Below are 18,026 nucleotides of genomic sequence, written 5' to 3'. Positions count from 1 at the left end.
GGTCAATTTCCTCCCCAGCGCCAGCAACACCCATATCCTCCTCATCCTGGTGTACTTCAACACTGACATCTTCAATCTGACTATCAGGAACTGGACTGCGGGTGCTCCTTCCAGCACTTGCAGGGGGCGTGCAAATGGTGGAAGGCGCATGCTCTTCACGTCCAGTGTTGGGAAGGTCAGGCATCGCAAACGACACAATTGGACTCTCCTTGTGGATTTGGGATTTCGAAGAACGCACAGTTCTTTGCTGTGCTTTTGCCAGCTTGAGTCTTTTCATTTTTCTAGCGAGAGGCTGAGTGCTTCCATCCTCATGTGAAGCTGAACCACTAGCCATGAACATAGGCCAGGGCCTCAGCCGTTCCTTGCCACTCCGTGTGGTAAATGGCATATTGGCAAGTTTACGCTTCTCCTCCGACAATTTTATTTTAGATTTTGGAGTCCTTTTTTTTACTGATATTTGGTGTTTTGGATTTTACATGCTCTGTACTATGACATTGGGCATCGGCCTTGGCAGACGACGTTGCTGGCATTTCATCGTCTCGGCCATGACTAGTGGCAGCAGCTTCAGCACGAGGTGGAAGTGGATCTTGATCTTTCCCTAATTTTGGAACCTCAACATTTTTGTTCTCCATATTTTAATAGGCACAACTAAAAGGCACCTCAGGTAAACAATGGAGATGGATGGATACTAGTATACTTATGGATGGACCAGCGACTGCCGACACAGAGGTAGCTACAGCCGTGGACTACCGTACTGTGTCTGCTGCTAATATAGACTGGATGATAATGAGATGAAATTAATATATATATATATATATATATATATAATATCACTAGTACTGCAGCCGGACAGGTATATATATTTATTATGTAATGACTGATGACAGACCTGCTGGACACTGTCAGCTCAGCAGCACCGCAGACTGCTACAGTAAGCTACTATAGTAGTATGTATCACGAAGAAAGAAAAAAAAAAAAAACACGGGTAGGTGGTATACAATTATGGATGGACCAGCGACTGCCGACACAGAGGTAGCTACAGCCGTGGACTACCGTACTGTGTCTGCTGCTAATATAGACTGGATGATAATGAGATGAAATTAATATATATATATATATATAATATCACTAGTACTGCAGCCGGACAGGTATATATATTTATTATGTAATGACTGATGACGGACCTGCTGGACACTGTCAGCTCAGCAGCACCGCAGACTGCTACAGTAAGCTACTATAGTAGTATGTATCAAGAAGAAAGAAAAAAAAAAAACACGGGTAGGTGGTATACAATTATGGATGGACCAGCGACTGCCGACACAGAGGTAGCTACAGCCGTGGACTACCGTACTGTGTCTGCTGCTAATATAGACTGGATGATAATGAGATGAAATTAATATATATATATATAATATCACTAGTACTGCAGCCGGACAGGTATATATATTTATTATGTAATGACTGATGACGGACCTGCTGGACACTGTCAGCTCAGCAGCACCGCAGACTGCTACAGTAAGCTACTATAGTAGTATGTATCAAGAAGAAAGAAAAAGAAAAAAAAACACGGGTAGGTGGTATACAATTATGGATGGACCAGCGACTGCCGACACAGAGGTAGCTACAGCCGTGGACTACCGTACTGTGTCTGCTGCTAATATAGACTGGATGATAATGAGATGAAATTAATATATATATATATATATATATATAATATCACTAGTACTGCAGCCGGACAGGTATATATATTTATTATGTAATGACTGATGACGGACCTGCTGGACACTGTCAGCTCAGCAGCACCGCAGACTGCTACAGTAAGCTACTATAGTAGTATGTATCAAGAAGAAAGAAGAAAAAAAAACACGGGTAGGTGGTATACAATTATGGATGGACCAGCGACTGCCGACACAGAGGTAGCTACAGCCGTGGACTACCGTACTGTGTCTGCTGCTAATATAGACTGGATGATAATGAGATGAAATTAATATATATATATATATATATATATATATATAATATCACTAGTACTGCAGCCGGACAGGTATATATATTTATTATGTAATGACTGATGACGGACCTGCTGGACACTGTCAGCTCAGCAGCACTGCAGACTGCTACAGTAAGCTACTATAGTAGTATGTATCAAGAAGAAAGGAAAAAAAAAAAAACATGGGTAGGTGGTATACAATTATGGATGGACCAGCGACTGCCGACACAGAGGTAGCTACAGCCGTGGACTACCGTACTGTGTCTGCTGCTAATATAGACTGGATGATAATGAGATGAAATTAATATATATATATATATATATATATATATATAATATCACTAGTACTGCAGCCGGACAGGTATATATATTTATTATGTAATGACTGATGACGGACCTGCTGGACACTGTCAGCTCAGCAGCACCGCAGACTGCTACAGTAAGCTACTATAGTAGTATGTATCAAGAAGAAAGAAAAAAAAAAAACACGGGTAGGTGGTATACAATTATGGATGGACCAGCGACTGCCGACACAGAGGTAGCTACAGCCGTGGACTACCGTACTGTGTCTGCTGCTAATATAGACTGGATGATAATGAGATGAAATTTATATATATATATATATATATATATATAATATCACTAGTACTGCAGCCGGACAGGTATATATATTTATTATGTAATGACTGATGACGGACCTGCTGGACACTGTCAGCTCAGCAGCACCGCAGACTGCTACAGTAAGCTACTATAGTAGTATGTATAAAGAAGAAGAAAGAAAAAAAAACCGGGTAGGTGGTATACAATATTATATATATATTATATACAATTATATATATATATATATATATATATATATATTAAACTGGTGGTGATTATTAAACTGGTGGTCAGGTCACTGGTCACACTATCAGCAACTTGCAAGTAGTACTCCTAAGCAGACAATCACAATATATATTATACTGGTGGTCAGTGTGGTCACAATGGCAGTGTGGCACTCTGGCAGCAAAAGTGTGCACTGTACGTTATATGTACTCCTGAGTCCTGCTCTCAGACTCTAACTGCTCCCCACTGTCAGTGTCTCCCCCACAAGTCAGATATACATTATACAGTCACACTATCTATCTATCACTTCAGCGAGTAGTAGTACTCCTCCTAATGCTCCCCAAAATTACTACTGTGTCTCTCTCTACTCTAGTCTCACTCTCTTCTTCTCTTCTCTATAAACGGAGAGGACGCCAGCCACGTCCTCTCCCTATGAATCTCAATGCACGTGTGAAAATGGCGGCGACGCGCGGCTCCTTATATAGAATCCGAGTCTCGCGATAGAATCCGAGCCTCGCGAGAATCCGACAGCGGGATGATGACGTTCGGGCGCGCTCGGGTTAACCGAGCAAGGCGGGAAGATCCGAGTCGCTCGGCCCCGTGTAAAAAAAAATGAAGTTCGGGCGGGTTCGGATTCCGAGGAACCGAACCCGGTCATCTCTACAATTTATATAAGTCAGAGTAATAGGCGTGAAAGATTTTAGCCATCTCATAGTCTGTAGCATGAAGCGTCCCAGCGGCATCCTTAAGCTTGGCTATATAGGTCAATTACCTTTGGGCTCTAAGTGCACAAGCTAAAAGCCTACCGGGTGTGTTTCCCCATCTATGAAATTTGTCACGACATTTTCGGAACGCCCGTCACGTGCCCTCACTAAGTAAGCTATACAGTGCTTGTCTCGCTTGTTGGAGTTCAATAAATGTATCTGTCACAAATGTAGATTTGTGAAGTACTTCCAACTTTCTAATTTTTTCTAACAAAGCATTCCTACAATCAACCCTTTATTTCTTTAAATATGTACCTATTTGGATGCATTTGCCTGTCACCACACACTTGTGTGCTTCCCACAGAGTTACAGGTGAGACCTCATTAGATACATTCAGTAGGATGTAGTCATCTATGACCTTTTCGATCTGCAAGTGTCAGTCAGGGTCCCTAAGGAGTTGTTCATTTAATCTCCAATGCCATTGTTTTGGTGGAGGATGGCTGTGAAGGAGAGTCAGTGTGATAGGGGCATGATCTGAAGTCACTATTTGACAGACAGTGGCATCAATTAAGAGATCAAGATGGCCATGGCTCACGCAGAGGTAGTCTATACGGGAGTATGAGTTATGTGGAGTCCGTTTTTCTGACTTTTTTCTGATGTTTCACAGATGGATCGCCTGTAAAAAAAAAAAAAAAACCCTTCTCCCGAAAACACACAGGTTCAGTGAAACCTGTGTGTTTTCGTGTGAAACAGACCCGTTTTCAGATGAAAACGGTCTGTTTCCGGGGATTCTTCTTCGCCTGCCGGAGGCAGCTGAAACAAAATCCCAGATAAGCCGGTGCGTGCCGCGGCTTATCGGGGCTAATTAGCTAGCCCCCGGCGGGACAATTATCCCTGGTAATTTACCGGGGCTAATTGGATATCCCCCTAAGTAGCAAACGATAAAGACCTCTGCATTGAAAGCCATGAGAGCAACTCTATGTCTCATGGTCTAGGAAATCTACAGCAGAGAATGGGGGTTTAGAGGGTACTGATGGTTATGATTAACATTAGTAACGAGTTAACACAAGGCGTCATTGGGAATATTGGACATTATTAAGAAAGAAAATGGAGAGAAGAAAAAAGAAAAACAGGGACTCGTTCTCCAAAACTTTAACAATTACCAATGCTTACAGCAGGACCCCTATCCGGGTCTAAACAATTTCACTTTAGGTAGAACAAAACATCCTTTAAAAAGGAAAAATATCAACAATTTCACTCAATGTAATAAAATGGAGAAAGGCCTATGAGGCAGAAAAGTGTAATTTACTGTCACACAAATAGCCTAAGTCAAGCAGTTCCACATTGTGGTGTTGACACGCTAAGAATTCACAATAAGAAAAACTATATGTCTTTGCAATGCAGGACAAGCGATCATGGGACAGCAGAGTCAAAGTCGGCAGGGGCAGCCCTTTTGAGCCTTCTAGAGTTATTCACGGTTGTCCAGCGTTCCCTACGAGGAAGGGACGTTGTAGGTAACGGCAAAGGGTTCAGCCAGTTTGTTAAAGCTATTGATGGAAGTCCCAATGCAGAGTAAAACTATGGCAACTCCTCATATTCCTGGAGTATGTAGCAGGTACCATTTCACATCACCTGTATGCTTAAGGGGAAACCCCAACAAAATCAAATATCTTTTTTCTGAAGTGCCTCCGTTAGGGGGCGTAGAAGGTGTCTCTTGCAATGTTGTCCACGAGAGATCTTGGAAGATCAGATGTCCAATAAAGTCAATATCCATGACCTGCCTGGATTTTTGTAATATGTTTTCGTTCACCTTGAAATAATGCAGATGGCAAATAACATCTCTCGGCTTTTCAGTAGGTGCCCCTTTAGGTCTTAAGGCCCGATGTGCCCTATCAAGCACAATATCGGCATTCTGATCAACATCCAGAAGTTTGTTAACTATCTTGGTTAAGGCATCAACAATAACTTGAGGCGCTACATCTTCTGGGAGGCCTTTGACTCTCAAATTATTATGTTGACCTCTTATCGATATCGTCTAGCCGACGCCTCATGTCGGTCGCTGTGAGCGAGTACCGAGTTATTAGGTCATGGAGGTCAGATAGCTTGGAGTCCATCTCATCTCGATTGTCTTCCAGATCGGCAACTCTGTTTGTCACTTGCGTGATAATAGATTAAATGATGGAGATGCGGGCATGAATGGAATCCTGAATCCGCTTTTCCATATTTAGCAAGTCTTGTCGAGTTTAGAGGGAGCGTAGATGCGCCAAAACTAGCCATATCTGAATTTACCTCAACAACAGGTGGTGGTTGGGGTTAGGAGGGAGAGCTCTGGGCTCCATCCCCCTCTTGCAGAATTGAGGCCATGGGTGGTAGTGTGGGTGCAGGCAAAGTAGTATCAGGAACAGAGGTCCCAAACAGTGTGTGAAAAGCAGCAGTGTGTGAAGCCGCAGCGGATCTTTTTAGATTTACCGGAGCCTCATCATCTTGTCACTGATCAGGGTAGAGAGAATAAAAATCCAGGACAGAGCCTTGCGTGGCAAAAAGTTATGTCAATAAAGCATATCTTGATAGAAATCAGAACACATCAACCCCTATATGCGGCTTGGTTATATCATATCTTTGCTGTTAGTAGATCGACATAGACGCCTGGGCGGACAGCCAAGGCCATTATCGAAGTAAATGTATTAGAGCAATGCAGAGAGTGAGCACAGCACTATGAGGGGATTAGTGTAATAATATACAATTGAACTGAAAAGGGTGACCCCACTAGATGGGGTGCCTGAAATATGAGCTAACCAGGTGCACAGAGAAAAAGCGTAGCAGGGGGAATGGCTGCAATATTCGGAAATACAGAGCAGGAGCCCTGCAGGCGTGCACAGAACAGTTAGAAACGTTCTACAGTATAGAGCCTCAGCTGCCTCAAAGAAGTAATTCTTACTGCAAGGGAGCAGACAGTGAGTCTTATGTAAGGGAGAGAGTCTAAAGGGGGACTTGTGTGCAGATCCACTAGCAATCAGTGCTAACCTGGGTCCGGGGAATGGGAAGAAGAATGGCCGCCGTTACCTGCAATAAACTGCAGCGGCCTTCTGCACGGCTCTCTCCGGCTCCTGCTCCCAGCAGTGCTTTGAGCAGTAGCAGTGTGTGGTGCACAGTCTAAGCTGCAGAGTCCCAGCTGCCGCTGCCAGTCCTCAGGTCACCTGATCCCCGTTCGGGATCAAAGCCGCCGGACCAGTTCTCCCCGCGGGTCACCGCTGCTACAGCAGCTCCCAACTTACCATAAGCAGGGAGGCCACAATCTGCAGGAGCATGGAAGCACGCTTCCCGACTCTGCAGCTTCAACTCGCCTGTACTCGACTGCTACCCGAATGTAAGGGGCTAGTGCAGGAGGGTCAGGAGCAAAGAAGGGGCACAAAAGGTGGCTATTAAAGCTCCGATGCCCGTGAGCTTACTCCAGCCACGTCTGTCCGAGAAGGCTTCCAAGCCACGCCCCCTGATGCTGTCTATTTTTAAAGTCGCAGCTCTTTAATTTATAAAGATCCAGCACTGTTCAAGCTGGGAAGGAATACAGACCAGGCTTATATTGCCAGCGTTTACAGTTCCATTCATGATATTCATGAAGCAGTGAAAAGTGTGGAGAAGTGAGCTAGTGAAGAAGTTGTCTATGGCAACCAATCAGCTGCTACCTATAATATTATAGACAACACTTTATACATGTTACCGCAACACTGATTGGTTGCCATGGGAAACTTCTCCACTGGCTCACTTCTCCACTCTTTTCACTGCTTTATGAATAGACCCCACTTGAGAAAGGAAAAAGCACCAGGCACGGCTATTAGAAAGTATACTGATCTACTGCCAATGATTGGGGTCAATGGATATATGAAACACATACAAAGGACCTAATTCAGATCTGATCGCAGCAGTAAATTTGTTAGCAAATGGGCAAAACCATGTGCACTGCAGGGGGGGGCAGATATAACAAGTGCACATGGGGGGTAATTTAGACCTGATCAACAGGGTGTGTTTTTTGCAGCTCCACGATCAGATAGTCGCCGCCTACAGGAGGAGAGTAAAGCCTGTGCAAGTGTGTGGTCGCTTCTTTAGTAGATCTGCACAAACCTCAGTTTGTGCAGTCTCTGCGCAGTCCAGGAATTACTCAGCCGCTGCAATGGATTCCTGGTGATCAGGGCCGGAGCTGACGTCAGACACCCTCCCTCCAAACTTCGAGCCCGTCTGCATTTTTCCGGACACTCCTGCAAAACAGTCAGTTGACACACACAAAACGGCCTCTTCCTGTCAATCACTGTGCGATCGGTGTTTTCGCACCATCCCGTCGCTAGGTATCGATGCCCGGTGCTGTGGTCCATCGCGCCTGCGCATTGCAGTGTATACGCATGCGCAGTTCAGATCTGATCGCCCGCTGGGTGAAAATGCACAGCAGCGATCAGGTCTGAATTACCCCCATGGTTTTGAACCTTTTTTCTACCAAATTTGCTGCTGCAATCAGACCTGAAGCAGGCCCAAAGATCCAAAGTGAAAAAATCAGACACAGGAACATGGAGGATGAGACCACCGGAGGAGAGAATATTCATAATGCTTTTAAGGATGTTGAAAAACAGAGACCTTCAGCATGAAGGACCTCATTCTAATCTCGCCCAGCAATCGGGATTGAAAAATGATCAACCTTGGGATTCCAGGGATACACAGTATTGGATTGTTGTTTTTAAATGTAACATTTTCAATTACTCCAAACACACACATCATGCCCCGCCCAGCCCTGACAACTCAATATCTTCTGGATGGGCGGAAGGGTCCATTTGCTGTGGACGGTGAGGTCCAGGGCAGCTGGGGAAAGGCTGCACAGTGTTACCCCTGAAATCACATCACGCTGCGCAGTGTGCACAACTGAGGGCAGGGGGAGCCGGAGAGCGTCTGAGCCGGCTGAAGATGCTCAACGCTGCCCAGCATTGAAAAAAAGGGGGGCTGGCTAATCCCAAAATCCCCAGGATTGGAAGCTAATTTTAGCCCTAAATTCCGGGATCCCACAAATACCGGGATTGGCAACCATAACTGCAGTTATTACATATCACATGAGAGGAGGGTACTGACCTCCTCCCAAAAAACTATGTTCTCTAAACTGATGGTCAACCTTAATAAGCAGGACATCCAATGACTCCACCATAGGAAATTATAACAGGGCATCCTTAACAACATCAGACAGCCCCCATCTGAACTGGCTTCTCAAGACTGAATCATTTCAGGAGGAATCTATAGATTTAGTAGCATGTCTTCCACAGAATTGGGTCCTTGTTGTAAAGACCGCAATTGTAACTCAACTGATGGCACTTTTATCTGGATCATCATAAAGGAGGCCAAAGAACACACTATGGATTAGTATATTTCTATACATCTCTATTTCCTGTGACAAAATAATAACCTGACAAATGCAACATACCCATACTTGCCTACCTGGCCCTCTCCATGATGGAGAAAATGCTCTGTTCCTGGACTTTCCTGGTAATGTATGATTGCCATCACCTGTGGTGAGCTAGTTAACTAATAAGAAAGCTGTTACACCACAGGTGATGGCAATCATACATTACCAGGAAAGTCCAGGAACAGAGCATTTTCTCCCTCATGGAGAGGGTCAAGTAGGCAAGTATGAACATACCCAGAATCTAAGTAATGTTAAAATGCAAAGCATAGTGGAATGTTCATTCTCCTCCATTAAAAGTTTAAATTTAAAAGTGCACCTGTGACCTCTTGTGGTCACTTTGTATATATCAGTTTTATATAATACTTAGCAAAGTGCACTATGGAGCTGACGCACAGCCAGTGCTACACCAGTTAACGTAGCGTAGCTTCAGTAATTTCATACTGCAAACTGCCTAGAACAGTGTGTGTACGCACATGCAGATTTGTATGCCATTTACATCTGCCATCATATGGATACCTGGGTGAAACGGGTGTTCTAGCATATAGAGACATGAGACCGAACAATGCAGAAGAGCTGAAGGCCGCTATTGAAGCATCCTGGTCTTCCATAACACCTCAGCAGTGCCACAGGCTGATATAATCCATGCTACTCCACATTGAGGCAATAATTCATGCAAAAGGGGCCCAAACCAAGTACTGAGTACATATGCATGATTACACTTTTCAGAGGGCTGACATTTCTGTATTTAAAATCCTTTTTTTATGGATTTTATGTAATTTTCTAATTTTCTGAGATTTTGGATTTGGGGTTTTCTTAAACTATAAGCCACAATCATCAAAATTATAACAAATAAAAGGCTTGAAATATCTCACTTTGCATGTAATGAGTCTCTATAATATATTACTTTCACCTTTTAAGTTGAATTACTGAAATAAATGAACTTTTGCACGATATTCTAATTTTTCGTAGTTTCACCTGTACAAGGGATACCATAAAAAATAGAAACAATACAGGCCATACATTTCTACCTTAGAGAAAAACTTTATTTATAAGGAAATTGTTGCTGACTGACACAGGTGATATAGGTATATAGGAGTGTGCTATGTTTGTGTAAAAAGGGGGACTCTGCCTGCCTAATGTGTAAAAGGGAGACTCTGCCTGCCGTAATATGTAAAAAAAAAAAAAAAAAAGAGCTCTACCTGCTGTAATGTATAACAGGGGGCCCTTCCTGGCATAATGTGCAATAGGGACTCTACCTGGAATAATGTGTAAAATGGGGTTTTACCTGGCATAATGTGTGACAGAGCATCTACCTGGCATAATGTGTGACAGGGGCTCGATCTGGCATAATGTGTCAAAGAGTCTTTACCTGGTGTAATGTGTAAAAAGGGCTATACCTGGTGTAATGTGTGTAAGTGGCACTACTGTTCGGCATAATTTGAATAATGGAAACTACTGTACAGCGTAATATAAATTGGTATTATTTTGTGGCCATGTCCCTTCCACATGAAACCACACCCCTATATTGTTGCGTGCCTATGGCGCGCACTGACCCTGTTTCATGCACACAGCGCTAAAATGTCTAGTTACGATACTGATATAGCAGTAGTGTACGGCAGTATTGGTAGTCATCAGTGAGTGATGCACCAGTTATATATATTTTTGACTTTGGATCACACACAGATATAGCAGTAGTGTTAGCGTATGGCAGCAGCAGTACTGAGTGATGCACCAATTAAATTAATTATATTTTTGGTTTTGGATCACACAGAGATACATAGCAGTAGGGTACGGCAGTACACAGCCCCTTATAGACCGAGAACAACACCTGGTCCGTCCTATACACAGTCACAGTGTGCTAGTACAGCGCACTACTGTACTGTGTAGAGCCCTACACCGTGACTGACACAGCACCCCTACACAAGCAGCACTGCTCTCTCCTACCCCCCTCTACTCTCTCCTGCCCCTTTCCTAACTACAGCAGTGCAGAAGAAACACATCCTGTACACACTCCAAGTCCGGAGTGAAGACCGCGCCCATCACCGGGGACTTCTATATAATCCAAAACCCACGAGATCCAACAGTGAGATGATAGCATTTTGCCTCGATTTCGGACCTGATTTTTATATACACTGCTCAAAAAAATAAAGGGAACACTAAAATAACACATCCTAGATCGGTATGAATGAAATATTCTTATTAAATACTTTGTTCTTTACATAGTTGAATGTGCTGACAACAAAATCACACAAAAATTATCAATGGAAATCAAATTTATTAACCCATGGAGGTATGGATTTGGAGTCACACTCAAAATTAAAGTGGAAAAACACACTACAGGCTGATCCAACTTTGATGTAATGTCCTTCAAACAAGTCAAAATGAGGCTCAGTAGTGTGTGTGGCCTCCACGTGCCTGTATGACCTCCCTACAACGCCTGGGCACGCTACTGATGAGGTGGCGGATGGTCTCCTGAGGGATCTCCTCCCAGACCTGGACTAAAGCATCCGCCAACTCCTGGACAGTCTGTGGTGGATGGAGCGAGACATGATGTCCCAGATGTGCTCAATTGGATTCAGGTCTGGGGAACGGGCGGGCCAGTCCATAGCATCAATGCCTTCATCTTGCAGGAACTGCTGACACACTCCAGCCACATGAGGTCTAGCATTGTCTTGCATTAGGAGGAACCCAGGGCCAACTGCACCAGCATATGATCTCACAAGGGGTCTGAGGATCTCATCTCGGTACCTAATGGCAGTCAGGCTACCTCTGGCAAACACATGGAGGGCTGTGCAGCCCCCCAAAGAAATGCCACCCCACACCATTACTGACCCACTGCCAAACCGTTCATGCTGGAGGATGTTGCAGGCAGCAGAACGTTCTCCTTGGCGTCTCCAGACTCTGTCACGTCTGTCACATGTGCTCAGTGAGAACCTGCTTTCATCTGTGAAGAGCACAGGGCGCCAGTGGCAAATTTGCCAATGTTGGTGTTCTCTGGCAAATGCCAAACGTCCTGCACAGTGTTGGGCTGTAAGCACAACCCCCACCTGTGGACGTCGGGCCCTCATACCACCCTCATGGAGTCTGTTTCTAATCGTTTGAGTAGACGCATGCACATTTGTGGCTTGCTGGAGGTCATTTTGCAGGGCTCTAGCAGTGCTCCTCCTGTTCCTCCTTGCACAAAGGCGGAGGTAGCGGTCCTGCTGCTGGGTTGTTGCCCTCCTACGGCCTCCTCCACGTCTCCTGATGTACTGGCCTGTCTCCTAGTAGCGCCTCCATGCTCTGGACACTACGCTGACAGACACAGCAAACCTTCTTGCCACAGCTCGCATTGATGTGCCATCCTGGATGAGCTGCACTACCTGAGCCACTTGTGTGGTGTCAAAGTCAGAAAAATATCACGATGCACACTGCCATATTTGCACCTCATATGTGTCCCTGCTGCGCATGCGTGCGCTCTCCCGTGCGTGCGCATACTCGCTGTTGCGGGCACCCGCAGGCGCACGGTATGCGCATTTATGGTAGAGATTGTATGCGTCTAGCGGGCGACTCTTTCGTTACATATTTCCACTATATAATGTATTTTGTAGATCATGGTCCCTTTGATAGATTCTGAAATTTTGGTTAATGTAGCATGTTCATGGACAGAGAAATCCCTCTTTGTTTGATACGAAGGGTCAGACAGGAGTAATACTGTGGTGTTTAGTATCCATCGGAAGAGTATTTAATTAGCAATATTCCGGTGTTGGTTTGAAGCGGATTAATCGCTCGTGCGAATAGTTATGGACATAAGAAGTTTATGTCCATTTACTATTATTTGCACTTACTTATTCATGCGGCGGGAAACCCAGTTTCCCACCCACCTGAGCAGTTGGAAATCGTCACAGCCCACCTGTATGAATCAACCTATGACCTTTTGTTATGATGCGAGGAGGAATTCCTGTGTCCAATGAACAATGAGATTGTAGGGACCATTGAATTGTATTGTGTGTGGGGCATAAATAGACAAGCCGATCACATCCAGCTCACTCTTCAACGGTTCTCATTGCTGAAAATCGGGAGCTGGATGTCCAGAGGCGCATGCGATCGTTCCCCTTGTGCGTAAGTTTTCTCCGCAATCATATTGTCTTTCTTGTTATTATGGGCCATATCTCTCTCTCTCTTCTCTTTCTCTAGTATTCTCTTAAACGTAATAGTATTGTATTGAATTTACTGTGTAGTTATCTGGTTAGTTAGTCTATGTTATATTGTAGTGTATGACTTGTAATTGTATTATTCTTTTTCAAGTATAACATTTATATTAGGCGTTAGACCCTAAGCACGGTATTTGTGTATTTCTTATAGTGTTAAGTATTCTCAGAGCGTCGGTGACGCTCGAACAGCTTTTAAGTTAATAAGGTTACACGGTGTTGCATCTACACTCAATCTCCGCACCAAGGTTTACTGCATAATACACTGTTTTATGGTATAGTTACAAAGGTTTAACATTGTGAGCGTCTGCGCCGCTGGTGATCTCCTCGTGGTCTCGAGCGTTCGCATCGCTATAGCAAATCATTACGTTAGTCGGCAGCCAATAGTGTGCCTGCCTGTGATCTCTTGGCCATGAGCGAACGTGACGCTTGAGCGTCTCGACCTCGGCTAAGCGATTGCTACGCAACGTGCGTACCCTTACGGTACTCCATACGTCAATAGCGTACAGTGTTCTTAGACCTCATAAAGGGTTTTAAATAAGATAAAATATTTAGCTTTATCAATTGGCGGCTCGTCCTGTCCTTCACATATCTCTGCTAGGTAATTTCAGCAGACATTATCCAGCAGCAAAGGGCGGGAGGTCATATTCCTCGTAGTGCTGTTTGGATAAGCGTCTGCTTCACTTAGTAAAGGGTGCTGAAGGAATCCGGAACCGGAGGTAAGAACAAAACGCTAGTGTCTTTTAAAACTGTTTATTTCTATCTTGCGTACGCACGCACATATCTGCATTTCTTTTCATTCGTGTATTTTCATATATCACTCTCCTGTTTGCCATTTTATAATTGATAAAACGTGCTAAGAGAGATTTGTCGCTATTTCATAGTTAAAGTGTAAATGTAATATATAAAGGGATAAAGTGTAAAACCCACACGCAACTCTACCTAAGGTATAAGGAGAGATTGGTGTGTTGCGCGGTAGACGATCGAGAATCATCTACATTGATAAACGTGTTAGTTGTGTTACGGTGGATATTTGCTTTGCGTACACGTGTCTCTAACAAAGGGTGAGACTCGCGTACGCAACTCAAAGGCCGACGCACGCAGCGTAAATTACGCAACGGAGCGTCTGGGTACGCCCACGTAACTCAAGCCACACGATAGTGTTGATTTTCAACAGGCGATAAATAGCGCAACAGGCGATAAATAGCGCAACAGGCGATAAATAGCGCAATAGGCGGTAAGTAGCGCAAGTCTATTTTAGTGTCCGAAATTTAGATTAACAGATCCTTCTCCAAATTCACAACACATCTGGTCTAAAGAAAAATTTCTGCGCAGAAATAGAAATAGAAACAAAAGTGTACATGTGGTGAGTGAGTGTTTTGTATATATAAGTTTATACAATTTTCCAGGTTGAACCACAAGAAGTCGAGTTCTCGCAGAGGTACATGCATGTAAGTGTCGTACATGGTGGCGAGGGAGGCATCCCTTGTTAAATATAAAATTTGAGCAGTAGAGTATAGTAGACCAGGAGGTCATACTACAGACCAGGAGGTACAGACCAGGAGGTCCAGGTACAGCAGACTAAGAAGTCTGCCATAAATAAGAGAAAAGGGCACAACCCAGGGGGTTGGTGCAAAACCCATATAGGCCAATAAAGCTCTGGCTGAAGGAATTCGCAGCCGAAATTTTCGATTCCACTGGTCGCTCAGCACATAAGATTAGTTGCTTATGTGCTGAACGATTGTACCGCACGTAATTGTGTACATTAGTTAATCTGACCAGTACCATTTGTGTACGAACCCGGTCATAAAACTATTTATACACTCTGATGTGATTTGTGTAATTTTTTATTTTCTGAAGGGAAGTTCGCTGGTCACTCAGGAATTGTCCAACAACCAATAGTTACTGGAAAGAGTAAGTGTTCTGCGGATATCCCTCGCATGTTCCAGTAAATAGAGGTTCATAGGGGCCCTGGGTCGAGTACGCCAGCGCTAAGGCAGTGTGTGGGTCGTATTGGTCGGCGTGGGCGAGTGAGTGGGGTACTCGGTAAACCGCCACCGTCAGCCTATCGTGAACATTTTGGTTTTTGTAAGGGTTCGCTGAAGACCCTGATTGAAGGTCAGAGGTGGTGAAAGCAACGTGTCACGATCCGGGTATCTGGACGCCATTTCTTACCCATCAGATGCCTCCTAAGGCTGGCTCAGCGCTCCAGGACCGGATCCCATCTGTTATCCTGATGTGTACATTCCTGTGTCCTCTCCTGTCGCTCTGGGACGCTGTCACAGTGGACGCCATATTACACCTGGCATGGCGTCTCCCGCGGCCTCCGCCGCCGTCCCTGAACTTCTGCATGCAGAGTGTCTGAGTGGCGATTACGTCAGCCGCGGCCTCCGCTGTGTCCGCGTGGTTGGATGTGCATCTGTCAGCCTGGCGCCTCCTGTCTCCGGTGGCCGGCGCCGCCATTACTGTTTTCATTACCACATGGATTACAAACCAAACTTCCCTCCAAGTGTCTGCATGGGCGCAGCCATCTTGGATTCTGTCAGCTGATCATTTCCACCAATCTGTTCTCAGTATAGATAATTTGCATAATTGCCTAGCCAATGCCTTCCTTGCTGCAGGTATAAATACACTGTGCCTTAGCAAGGAAGGCGTCAGTGCTTTGGTTGTCAAACCTAGTTCCTGTTTGTCTCTCTCCTGTGATTGTCTTCCAGGTTCCAGCTCCTGTCTCAAGACTTCCACCATAGAGACCCGCACCAGCATTCCACCTGCGGTGTAGCCTGACTCTCCAATCCATTGTGGATTCATCTGTTTCCAGCTACAACATTACCTGCTTCCAGCTCAGCTTCCAGCAGAGTACAGCTTCCCTTAAAGGGCCGGTGTCCTTTCTACACTTTACCACTCTCCACCGGTATTATTATTTCTCCGCTCTCAAGTTCTACATTTCAGTTCATATTTCATCGCTCCCAAGTTCATTTATTATTTAACTGGTTCCAGCCAGTATCCACTCCGTGCTAACAACAGTCTGGTTCCAGCCAGTATCCACAGCAGCTGTTTTATCTTCAGCAACCCAGCTTTTCCTGGAACACCAGCTGGCACAATCCTGGGTTATCTCCATTGCTACAGTCGGGCCTGGTAAGGACTTTCCATCTAGAAGATCATAAGAACTATCTCACACTACCAGTGCCCTGTGGCTCCTGCCATCCTGTAGTACCCAGGAACTGTATTTATTCTTTGCTGACTTTTACGTTTTCTTTTACTGCTGCTGTGTTGCGGAGTTGTCATAATAAACATCATTGACTTTTATCCAAGTTGTCGTGGTCACGCCTTCGGGCAGTTATTATTCATGTTACTTACATGTCCAGGGGTCTGATACAACCTCCCAGGTTCCGGTACATCTCAGCCCCTACAACTGAGGCTGCCTCCCGTCAGCTCAGGCCCTCAGTTGTGACAGTAAGCACTGACCTAATGAATCCAGCCGGAGACCAGGATCAAGCGGCCAGGCCGATGCAAGAACTGGCAGCCCGACTAGAACATCAGGAGGCTGCACAGGGCCACATCATCCGCTGTCTCCAGGATCTCTCTACTCGGCTGGATGGGATTCAGACAACTCTCCGTGGATCAGGCGCGTCTGGTGCGTCAACCACAGTGACTCCAGCTATAACCCCACCCACCTTACCCATTTCTGCTCCACGTCTTCATCTTCCAACGCCAGCAAAATTTGACGGATCTCCAAGATTCTGCAGGGGATTTCTCAACCAGTGTGAGATTCAGTTTGAGCTACAACCTGGCAATTTTCCCAGTGACCGTACAAAAATTGCCTACATTATTTCTCTTCTCAGTGGCTCAGCCCTTGATTGGGCATCACCGTTATGGGAGAGGTCCGACACCCTGCTATCTTCCTACACTGCCCTCGTGTCAACATTCAGGCGCATCTTCGACGAGCCAGGCCGGGTAACCTCAGCTTCATCCGAGATTCTCCGTTTACGCCAGGGGTCACGTACTGTAGGACAATATCTGATACAGTTCCAGATCCTGGCATCCGAACTGGCATGGAACAACGAGGCCCTGTATGCTGCATTCTGGCATGGCTTATCTGAGCGTATTAAAGATGAGTTAGCTACCAAAGACTTACCTTCTAAGTTAGATGAGCTAATCTCACTCTGCACGAAAGTTGATTTACGTTTTAGAGAGAGAGCAACTGAGCGTGGAAGATCATCTGCTCCAAAATCTTCTGCTCCTCCTCCTCGTCAACTGTCACCATCTAAAGATGAGCCCATGCAACTTGGCCGTTCCCGTTTAACTCCTGCTGAGCGCCGAAGACGTCTCTCCGAGTTTCTCTGTTTCTATTGTGCAGCTCCGTCTCACACCATTAATGCCTGTCCCAAACGTCCGGGAAACTCCAAATCCTAGCTCGCCAAGGAGAGGGCCGGCTAGGAGTAATGATCTCCTCTCCATCTCCTCAAGATTGTAATCTCCCAGTCTCGCTTCAAGTTGCTCAACGTTATCGGAACGTCATTGCCCTCCTTGATTCCGGAGCAGCTGGGAACTTTATTACCGAAGCCTATGTTAAACGGTGGTCCCTACCCACCGAGAGACTTCCTTCGTCCATTTCTTTAACTGCCGTGGATGGCAGCAAAATTTTTGATGCAGTTATTTCTTTAAGGACTCTACCAGTTCGTCTGAGAGTGGGAGTTCTTCATTCCGAACTTATTTCTTTTTTAGTGATTCCAAGAGCCACACATCCTGTGGTCCTGGGCCTTCCATGGCTCCGTCTTCACAATCCTACAATTGATTGGACGACTACGCAAATCCTGGCATGGGGTTCCTCCTGTGCTGAGACATGTTTGTTTAAAGTATTGCCTGTCTGTTCTTCCTCC

This window comes from Pseudophryne corroboree, chromosome 1 (assembly GCF_028390025.1).
Source record: "Pseudophryne corroboree isolate aPseCor3 chromosome 1, aPseCor3.hap2, whole genome shotgun sequence".
Lineage (NCBI taxonomy): Eukaryota > Metazoa > Chordata > Amphibia > Anura > Myobatrachidae > Pseudophryne > Pseudophryne corroboree.
This window is presented reverse-complemented; position numbering follows the sequence as displayed.